The sequence below is a fragment of the Prionailurus viverrinus genome, chromosome X (genome assembly GCF_022837055.1).
Source record: "Prionailurus viverrinus isolate Anna chromosome X, UM_Priviv_1.0, whole genome shotgun sequence".
Taxonomy (NCBI): Eukaryota; Metazoa; Chordata; class Mammalia; order Carnivora; family Felidae; genus Prionailurus; species Prionailurus viverrinus.
Genome location: NC_062579.1, coordinates 43,445,368 through 43,455,156, shown reverse-complemented (window position 1 = coordinate 43,455,156; position 9,789 = coordinate 43,445,368). Strand labels below are relative to the sequence as shown.

The 9,789-nt window shown below is 36.8% G+C and overlaps 1 pseudogene; it reads right to left on the bottom strand.

The window, feature by feature from the left end:
- Nucleotides 1–3,919: 3,919 nt before the first annotated feature.
- LOC125156967 (40S ribosomal protein S2-like) lies at nt 3,920–4,798 on the bottom strand (annotated as a pseudogene).
- Nucleotides 4,799–9,789: the final 4,991 nt, after the last annotated feature.

Genomic DNA, 9,789 nt, shown 5'->3' with positions numbered 1-9,789 from the left:
AGAGTCTGTTTCTTGGTTTTCCTCTCTTCCCCCCACCATGTTCGTTTGTTTTGTTTCTTAAATTCCACATATGAGTGAAACCATATATTTGTCTTTCTCTGACTGATTTCACTTAGCATAATACTCTGTAGCTCCACCCACGTCATTGCAAATGGCAAGATTCCATTCTTTTTTATGGGTGAGTAATATTCCATTGTGTGTGTGTGTGCGTGTGGGTGTGGGTGTGGGTGTGTGTGTGTATTTATGTGTGTGTGTGTGTGTGTGTGTGTGTATATATACATACCACATCTTATTTATCCATTCATCAGTCAATGGACATTTGGGTTCTTTCCATAATTTGGCTACTATAGATAATGCTGTAAACATCAGGGTGCACGTATCCCTTCAAATTAGTATTTTTGCAGTTTTGGGGTAACTACCTAGTAGTGCTATTGCTGGATCACAGAGTAGTTCTATTGTTAACTTTTTGAGGAACCTCCATACTGTTTTCCAGAGTAGCTGTACCAGTTTGCATTCCCACTAACTGTGTAAAAGGGTTCCCCTTTCTCCATATCCTTGCCAACACCTGTTGTTTCCTGTGTTAATTTTAGCCATTCTGAGTGGTGTGAGGTGATATTTCATTGTAGTTTTCATTTGTGTTTCCTTGATGATGAGTGATGTTGAACATCTTTTCACGTGTCTGTTAGCCATCTATATGTCTTCTTTGGAAAAATGTCTATTTATGTCTTCTGCCCATTTTTTGAATGGATTATTTGTTTTTTGGGTGTTGAGTTGTGTAAGTTCTTTATATATTTTGTATTCTAACCCTTTATCAGGTATGTCATTTGCAAATATTTTCTCCCATTCTCTGGGTTGCCTTTTAGTTTTATTGATTGTTTCCTTTGCTGTGCAGAAGCTTTTTATCTTGATGAAGTCCAAATGATTTATTTTTGCTTTTGTTTCCCTTGCCTCCAGAGACAAGAAGTAAGAAGTTGCTAGAAGTAAGAAGTTGCTACAACTGACGTAAAAGAGGTTGCTATGTTCTCTAGAATTCTGATGGTTTCCAATCTCACATTAAGGATTTTCATCCATTTTGAATTTATTTTTCTGTATGGTGTAAGAAAGTGGTCCAGTTTCATTCTTTTGCATATTGCTGTCCAGTTTTCCCAACACCATTTGTTGAAGAGACTTTCTCCCATTGCATATTCTTTTCTACTTTGTTGAAGATTAATTGACCATATAGTTGTGGGTTCATTTCTGGGTTTTTTATTCTGTTCCACTGACCTATGTGTCTGTTTTTGTGCCAGTACCATATAGTCTTGATCACTACAACTTTGTAATATAACTTGAAGTCTGAAATCATGATGCCTCCAGCTTTTCTTTTCTTTTTCAAGATTGCTTCGACTATTCAGGGTCTTTTGTGGTTCCATACAAATGTTAGGACTGTTTGTTTTAGCTCTGTGAAAAATGCTGGTGATTAATAGGGATTACATTAAACGTGTAGATTGCTTTGGGTAATACAGACATTTTAACAATATTCTTTATTTCAATCCATAAGCACGGAATGTCTTTCCATTTCTTTTTGTCAACTTCAATTTCTTTCATCAGTGCTTTATAGTTTTCAGACTACAGGTCTTTCACTTCTTTGATTAGGTTTATTCCAACATATGCTTTGGTTTTTGGTGCAATTGTAAGTGGGACTGATTCCTTAATTTCTCTTTCTGCTAGTTCATTATTGGTGTATAGAAATGCAACAGATTTCTGTACCTTGATTTTGTATTCTGCAACTTTACTGAATTCGTGCATCAGTTTTAGCAATTTTTTGGTGCAGTCTTTGGGGTTTTCTATATAGAGTATCATGTCATCTGTAAGCAGTAAAAGTTTGACCTCTTCCTGTCTGATTTGGATGACTTTCATTTCTTTGTGTTTTCTGCTGTGGTGAGGACTTTCCAGAACCATGTTAAATAACAATGGTGACAGTGGACATCCCTGTCTTGTTCCTAACTTTAGAGGAAAAGCTCTGTTTTCCCCCCACTGAGGATGATATTAGCTGTGCATTTTTCATATATGGCCTTTATAAGGCCTTTCATATATGGCCTTTATTTCATATATGGCCATATATGGCATTATTTCATATATGGCCTTTATGCATATATGAAATATGCATATTTCATATATGGCCATATGGCCATATTATATACGTCCATTTTCATATATGGCCATTATTATTCATATATGGCCTCCCTCTATCACTACTTTGTTGAGGTTTTCTACCATGAGTGAACGTTGTAGTTTTTCAAGTGCTTTTTTGCATCTATTGAGAGGATCATATGGTTCTTATCCTTTCTTTTATTAAGGTGGTGTATCACATTGACTGATTTGTGAATATTGAACTACCCCTGCAGCCCACTTGATCGTGGTGAATGATTCTTTTAATGTACTGTTGGATTTGATTTGCTATTGTTTTGTTGAGAATTTTTGCATCTACGTTCTTCAGGGATATTGGCCTGTAGTTCTCATTTTTAGTGGGATCTTTGTCTGATTTTGGAATCAGGGTAATGCTGGCCTCATAGAATGAGTTTGGAATTTTTCCTTCCTTTTCCATTTTTTGCAATAGTTTGAGAATAGGTATTAACTCTTCTTTAAATGTTTGGTAGAATTTCCCTGTGAAGCCATCTGGCCTTGGACTTTTGTTTTTTGGGAGATTTTTGATTACCAATTCAATTTCTTTGCTGGTTATCAGTCTGTTCAAGTTTTCTATTTCTTCCTGTTTCAGTTTTGGTAGTTTGTATGTGTCTAGGAATTTGTCCATTTCTCACAGGCTGTCTGATTTGTTGGCATATAGAATTTCATAATATTATAACTGTTTGTATTTCTGTGGTGTTAGTTCTTATTTCTCCTCTTTCGTTTGTGATTTTATTTATTTGGGTCCCTTCTTTTTTGTTTTTGATAAGTCTGACTAGGGGTTTATCAATTTTATTAATTTTTTCAAAGACCAGCTCCTCGTTCCATTGATCTGTTCTAACTTTTTTTTAGTTTCGGTATCATTTATTTCTGCTCTTATCTTTATCATTTCCCTTCTTCTGCTGGCTTAGGCTTCATTTGTTGTTCTATTCCTAGCTCCTTTAGATGCAAGATTAGATTATTTATTTGAGATTGTTCTTTCTTCTTGAGGTAGGTCTGTATTGCAATATACTATGGAATTGTCCAGGGTTTTTAGGAGTCACATCATTCGCATCATTGATTTTTCATGTCCCACATTGTTGGTACCCTACCCAATGGCCATCCTTCAGTTTCTCCCTCCCTGATACACCCCCATTTCTGTTGATATTTAGGGAAATCCTAGACTTCACGGGAGCTGGGATCTCAAATGAAGACCCACAAAATGTCAGCCCCCAATTTTTATTACATTCAAAAGACATCACAATTACTTAGCTTGTTATAAAAGTTTCTACATGTGTAATCTCAATTTCTGCACTTAGTTTGTCTTGGACGAGTAACCAACAGTTTGTAGATTAGCACCAGCCCAGGGGCCAGACTATGAGTGGCACTGGTCTGAGCTAACTAATCATGGTAATTCTAATTCCCTCACCAAATGATTGGTTTGGGCATGGACAAAAAACAGGGACAAGAGGGTATGTTTACTGGGGATGCCTAGAAAAATTTCTCTTGGTCTTAATAAGGGACACATGATATTTATAATCTTTCTTCCAGCCTTTTGATGTTAGTGTATGACCATGTGATGCCTGAGTAGCTACAGCTATCCTGGCGTCATAAGGTGAAGGACCAACAGGCAGAGGATAGTGGAACAAGATGGCAAGGATGAAAAATGGTTGAACAAAGCTGCAATTGTGTACTGATTCACCAGACATACCAGGTGTCATTCTAAATCTAGCTTCATTTTTTTGTATTTTAATTTTTTTTCAAGCTTCCATTCACTTTATTTTTCTTGTGAGGTAACCACAGCCAGAGCCTGGGTCCTCTGCACAGAGACTCTGGGTTGGGTCTTTACAAGACCCAGTGAATTCCTGATAGGGAGACTTGGTGAACACAGTCTCTTTCCAAAGGTCAGGCATGAGATAGCTGTAGATCTTGGAAATGGCATCAAAAGTACCCTTGGTGAAGTTGCCCAGGGTGGCAGTGCACCCCCTGGCTGAGGTATAGTAGTCAATACCAGCCAGCAGCAGCAGCTTCTTGGGCACAGGGACTGAGACAATGCCAGTGCCTCGCGGGGGCAGGGATGAGGTGCACCAGCACAGAGCCACAGCAACCTGTCACTTTGCATGGGACAGTGTGGGGCTTGCAGATCTTGTTCCCCCAGTAGCCCCGCCACATGGGAACCATGGAAAGCTTGGACAGGATGATGGCCCCACGGATGGCAGTGGCTACCTCTTTGGAGCACTTAACACCCAGACCAACGTGTCCATTGTAATCTCTGATGGCAACAAATGCCTTGAACCTGGTTCGCTGGCCAGCGTGGGTCTGCTTTGGCAAAGGTATAATCTTTGAAACCTGGTCCTTGAGGGACAACCCCAGGAAAAAGTCAATGATCTCAGATTCCTTGATGGGCAGGGAGAAGATCTCCTCCAGGTATTTGATCTTCGTGTCCTTGACCAGGTGGCCCAGCTTGGTGATGGGGATCCACTCCTCGTTCTCAGCCTTGCCTCCATGAGCTCCGCTGCCCCGGCCCTGGCCTGGGATGCCGCTGCCTGCCGAAGCCTCCGCGGAAGCCGCCAAAGCCTCCCATTCCAGGGCCTCGGGGCCCTCCAGGGCCTCGGGGCCCTCCCGGCCCTCCAGCAGGACCGGCGTCATCTGCCATTTGGTGTTTTCCCAGAGAAGCAACTGTATTTTAATTTTAAATTAATATACAGTAAATTTGATTTTTTGTGTGTACAGTTCCATGAATTTTAATACATACAGAGATTCATGTAACCACCAACATAATCAGGATACCGAATAGTTCCATCATCCCATAAAACTCCATCATGCTATTGCTTTGAAGTCACACCCTCTCTCTACTCCTAACCACTGATCTGTTCTCCATCGCTATATTTTTGTCCTTTCAAAAATGTCATATAAATGGAAGCAAACAGTACATAATATTTTGAAGTCATCTTCTTTCACTCAGTACAATGCTTCTGAGATTCATTCAAGTTCTTGCATATTCATTCCTTTTTATTGATAAGTAGTATTCCATTGGATGGACATATCACAGTTTATCCATTCATCACTTAAAGGGTATTTGGGTTGTTTCCAACTTTTGGTGATTATGAATAGAATACTTCTAAAGATTTTATGTACAGGTTTTGTGTGAACACAGGTTTTTATTTCTCTAGGGCAAATAACTAGGCTTGGCATTGCTGGGTTATACAGTAAGTATATATTTAACTTTATAAGCTGCCTGTTTTCCAGGGTGTCTATAGCATTTTGCATCCTCACCAGCAATATAAGAAAGTTCCAGATGTTTCCCTATATTTTCCTTTAAAAATCTTATAGTTTTATGATTTACATTCAGATCTGTGATCCATTCTGAGGTAATTTTGGTATTAAGTATGAGGTTTTAGTCAAAGTTCATTTCTTATATATGGATGTCCAATTGTTCTAATATCATTTGTTGAAAAGACTGTCATTTCCCCCATTGAATTCTTTGTACCTTTGTCACAAATTAATTGACCATATTTGTGTGGGTCTATTTCTGAATTCCCTATTCTGTTGCATTGTTCTATATGTCTGTCCCTTCACCAACACCACACTGTCTTGATTGCTGTAGCTATTTGGTAAGTCTTAAATTCGGGTGGTGTGACTCCTCCAAGTTTATTAATTTTTTCAAAATCATTTTGGTTATTCTACTTCCTTTACCATTCTAAATGAATTTTAGACTCAACCCAACTCTATTTTACAAAAAATCTTGAGATTTTTATAGGAACTGCATTAAATCTATAGACCAACTTAGGGAGAACTGACATCTTTAATATTTTGAGTGTTCCAGTCCATAAAAATGGTATGTTTCTCCAGTTATTTAGGTCTTTGGAAATTTCTTTCATCAGAATTTTATAGGTTTAAGCATATAGATCCTGTATATGTTTTTTTCTTTTAAAAAATTTTTTTTATTTTTGAGAGAGAGAGACAGAGCACAAGCAGGGGAGGGGCAGAGAGAGAGAGAGGGAGACACGGAATATGAAGCAGGCTACAGGCTCTGAGCTATCAGCACAGAGCCCAATGTGGGGCTTGAACCCACGAGCCATGAGATCATGACCTGAGCCAAAGTCGGATACTTAACCGATTGAGCCACCTAGGCGCCCCAAGATCCTATACATGTTATATTTTTCCCTAAGTATTTCATTTTCTAGAGCTACTATAAATAGTACTGTTTATTGCTAGTATACAGAAATGTGATTGATATCTGTGTGTTGATCTTGTATTCTGCAACCTTGCTAAATTTACTTATTAGTTCTAGGTGTGTGTGTATGTGTGTGTTATTTTGGGTTGTCATCTGTAAATAGGGATGGTTTTATTCATCCCCTCTCCTTTCTTCTCCTCTCCATCCCTAACTGCCTACAGTTGAGCTGCCTAATTCAGATGAAATATAAGAGTGGAGGATAAATAGAGTTGTTATAGGTCATCTGCAAATTATTCAAGTTGCTTTGAAGTCATTCTACAGCAAGGTGACAAAAATATTACATGCAAATGATGTGATCATGTACTATGAAAAATGGTAAAGCAATAATAAAAATTTTACAATAATAAATATTACAAAAATACCAGTACTTATGTGCCAGGGACTGTTCCAATTATTGTACATAAACAAACTTTTGTAATCACAACCCTATGATGTGGGTACTATTATCCCCATCTTACAGATGTGTAAACTATGAATGGCAGAGGTGGGCACAAACCCAGGTAGTCTGGCTCCATTGCTTACACCCTTAATCATTACCCATTGGAACAGAAGTTTCTAGAAATGGACTCTACAATATCTGAGATATTAGTATGATTTCAAATGAGTAAAACATTGACTATTCAACAATTATATAGAAATAACTGGATAGCTATTGGGAAAAATTAAAGTTGGAAACCTACATTTATACTACACATCAAAATAAAACCCATATGGAACATGCATTTAAAGGTGAAAATTAAACCATAAAGGTGCTAAAAGAAAACATAGAGAAAGAATTTTAAAATCTTAAGGTGGGGAAAGGTTTTCAAAGTACAGCACATAAGCCATCTATTATACATGAAATAATCAGGGGTGCCTGGGTGACTCAGTCGGTTAAGTGAACAGCTCAGAGCCTGGAGCCTGCTTCAGATTCTGTGTCTCCCTCTCTCTCTGCCCCTTCCCCACTTGCGTTCTCTCTCTCTCTTAAAAAGAAATAAACATTAAAAAAAGAAATAATCAGTAATTTGATTATATAAAATATTTTAAATTTGTATATTCTAAGAAATTTACAAGTTAAAAGACAAACTGAGGAAAGTATCTGTGACAGGAAGCCAAAGTGTTATTATCCACAATATAAACAGAACTATTCCAAATCAACAAGAAAATACTAAATTCAATAAAAACCTGGGCAAGCAACACAAACAGGCTACATATTTGAAAAAAGAAGAATACAAATGGCTAAGAAACAAATTAAGAGGTGTTCAATTTCACCAAAACATCAAAAACATGAAAATGAAAGCAATGACATATCACCTTGTATCAGATTAGCAATGATAAAATAAGGGAAAATACACAGCTTTGGTAAGGGTATGGGGAAAAAAACATTCTCATACTCTGGTACTAGGAATATAAATGTGTATAATATCTTTGGGAGGGAGAACTGGCAATATCTATCCAGTTGCAAAATGTGCATACCCATTGCAGCAATTTCATTTCCAGGCATTTGTTTTACAGAAGTACATACATGTACAAAGCTATTTACAAGGATGTTCATTTTAGCACTCTATAATGATGAAAGCTCAGTAACAATCCAAAGAAGCATCTACCCTATGCAAATAATTAAAAACCAGTGTATACCTTTAAATATTGACATATTAAGAAACTCATAACTGAGTGTTATCTATTTATTTCTGAGGATTCTCAAGGGATTTCATATAGGGTGACTAAAATGGGCATAATCATAATGCTTGCATTACAGGGTTTTTTATTCATTAAATCTTTCAAAAAATATTTATTGAAAAGATACAATTGTCAGGCACTATGATAGGTGCTGGGGTACAAATATAAACAAAAATGACATGGACCCTGCTCTCAAGGAGATCACTGTTTAGTGTAGGGTGTATGTGGGGTGTGTGTGTGTGTGTGTGTGGGCAGGGAGAAGGAACAGACCTTAATCACACAACTGTACAGTTGTCTTGGGTGCCTAGGAAGGCAAATAGCAGAATATTATGAAAGTATTACAGGGTGCCCTGATCCAGTTTTGGGGGGTCAGGGAAGGCTTCTCTGAAGTGGTATTTGAATTAAAAAGAAAGATAGTGATAGGCCAAGCACTTGTATAAATGCCAGCTCCAGAGATTAGTTTAAAATAATACACACACACGCACACACACACACACACACACACACACTGACATAGAAAGAATGTCAAGAATACACCAAGTCATTCATCAGTCAATGGACATTTGGGCTCCTTCCATAATTTGGCTATTGCTGACAATGCTGCTGTAAACATTGGGGTGCATGTGTCCCTTGGAATTAGTATTTTTGTGATCTTTGGTAACTACCTGGTAGTACAATTGCTGGACCATAGGGTAGTTCTAATTTTAACTTTCTGAGGAAACTCCATACTGTTTTCTAGAGTGACTGCACCAGTTTTCATTCCCACCAACAATGTAACAGAGGGGAGGTAGGTGGGAGGATGGGTTAAATATATAATGGGAATTAAGGAGCGCACTTGTGATGAGCACCAGGTATTGTATGTTAAGTGTTGAATCTCTAAATGTACACCTGAAACTAACATTACACTTTATGTTAACTAACTGGAATTTAAATTAGAACTTAAAAAATACATTAAGTCAATAAAGCAGGTTGTAAAGCATATATGGCATGATTCTCCCCCTTTTTATGGTTTAAAAAGTCCTATATTATAATACACATATGTATCAATATATAGATAGAATACAATCTGGAAGAATATAAACCATACTAACAGTTGTTAACTCTATTTGAATAGTTTATGAGTTTGACATTCTGTAATCAGAAAAACCAATAAAGATATATATGAGGAGTGATAGCATCAACATTAGAAATATTAGTATTCAAGGCAAAATGTTTTAAAAAGGGTAAAGAGAGATACAGATAAAAGAAACTATCTACCAAGAATATCTTCTATCATAAACATACATACTGAACAATATTACATAAAAATATATGAAAACAGAAAATCAGATAAGTTATACCTTATAATGTGTATTTTTTAAACAATGCCTATACAACACTTGCAAAAATTGATCATATACTGAGTCACAAAAGAAAGCACAATACATTTCCAATAGTAGAAACGATAAAAGTCACATTATTGGACCACAGTGCAATACAACTAACTTATAACCACAAAAACAGAAAAAAAAAGTTGAGTCACTTAAAATATCAAATAACACTTCTAAATAACTCATGGTCAAAGAATAAATCAAAACCAAAATTATAGACTAGAAATTAATAAGAATTAAAGCACTACATATTAATGTCAAACACAGAAAAAGGTTATAACTTTAGATGCTTTTAGAAATAAATGACTGAAAATGAATAAACCACATGTTTCATGTAAGCCATTACAAAGAAAGCAGCAAAATACACTTGAGAGAACTAGA